Source organism: Oncorhynchus nerka, linkage group LG8, assembly GCF_034236695.1.
Source record: "Oncorhynchus nerka isolate Pitt River linkage group LG8, Oner_Uvic_2.0, whole genome shotgun sequence".
NCBI lineage: Eukaryota > Metazoa > Chordata > Actinopteri > Salmoniformes > Salmonidae > Oncorhynchus > Oncorhynchus nerka.
Window position 1 is genome coordinate 4,711,042 of NC_088403.1, and position 1,744 is coordinate 4,712,785.

Sequence of the window (1,744 nt, forward strand, 5' to 3'; positions counted from 1 at the left end):
CAGGCAAGGCAGTCATCAGAAAAACCGAGGCTACTGAGTCTGCCGATAAGAATATGGTGATTGACAGAGTCGAAAGCCTTGGCAAGGTCGATGAAGACGGCTGCACAGTACTGTCTTTCATCGATGGCGGTTATGATATCGTTTAGTACCTTGAGCGTGGCTGAGGTGCACCCGTGACCGGCTCGGAAACCAGATTGCACAGCGGAGAAGGTACGGTGGGATTCGAGATGGTCAGTGACCTGTTTGTTAACTTGGCTTTCGAAGACCTTAGATAGGCAGGGCAGGATGGATATAGGTCTGTAACAGTTTGGGTCCAGGGTGTCTCCGCCTTTGAAGAGGGGGATGACTGCGGCAGCTTTCCAATCCTTGGGGATCTCAGACGATATGAAAGAGAGGTTGAACAGGCTGGCAATAGGGGTTGCGACAATGGCGGTGGATAGTTTCAGAAATAGAGGGTCCAGATTGTCAAGACCAGCTGATTTGTACGGGTCCAGGTTTTGCAGCTCTTTCAGAACATCTGCTATCTGGATTTGGGTAAAGGAGAACCTGGAGAGGCTTGGGCGAGTAGCTGCGGGGGGGGGCGGAGCTGTTGGCCGAGGTTGGAGTAGCCAGGAGGAAGGCATGGCCAGCCGTTGAGATATGCTTTTTGAAGTTTTCGATAATCATAGATTTATCGGTGGTGACCGTGTTACCTAGCCTCAGTGCAGTGGGCAGCTGGGAGGAGGTGCTCTTGTTCTCCATGGACTTCACAGTGTCCCAGAACTTTTTGGAGTTAGAGCTACAGGATGCAAATTTCTGCCTGAAGAAGCTGGCCTTTGCTTTCCTGACTGACTGCGTGTATTGGTTCCTGACTTCCCTGAACAGTTGCATATCGCGGGGACTATTCGATGCTATTGCAGTCCGCCACAGGATATTCGAGGGCAGTCAGGTCTGGAGTGAACCAAGGGCTATATCTGTTCTTAGTTCTGCATTTTTTGAACGGAGCATGCTTATCTAAAATGGTGAGGAAGTTACTTTTAAAGAATGACCAGGCATCCTCAACTGACGGGATGAGGTCAATGTCCTTCCAGGATACCCGGGCCAGGTCGATTAGAAAGGCCTGCTCACAGAAGTGTTTTAGGGAGCGTTTGACAGTGATGAGGGGTGGTCGTTTGACTGCGGATCCGTAGCGGATGCAGGCAATGACGCAGTAATCGCTGAGATCCTGGTTGAAGACAGCGGAGGTGTATTTGGAGGGCCAGTTGGTCAGGATGACGTCTATGAGGGTCCCTTGTTTACAGATTTAGGGTTGTACCTGGTGGGTTGTTTGATGATTTGTGTGAGATTGAGGGCATCTAGCTTAGATTGTAGGACTGCCGGGGTGTTAAGCATATCCCAGTTTAGGTCACCTAACAGAACAAACTCTGAAGCTAGATGGGGGGCAATCAATTCACAAATGGTGTCCAGGGCACAGCTGGGAGCTGAGGGGGGTCGGTAGCAGGCGGCAACAGTGAGAGACTTATTTCTGGAGAGAGTAATTTTCAGAATTAGTAGTTCGAACTGTTTGGGTATGGACCTGGAAAGTATGTCATTACTTTGCAGGCTATCTCTGCAGGCTATCTCTGCAGTAGACTGCAACTCCTCCCCCTTTGGCAGTTCTATCTTGACGGAAAATGTTATAGTTGGGTATGGAAATCTCAGAATTTTTGGTGTCCTTCCTGAGCCAGGATTCAGACACGGCAAGGACATCAGGGTTAGCAGAGTG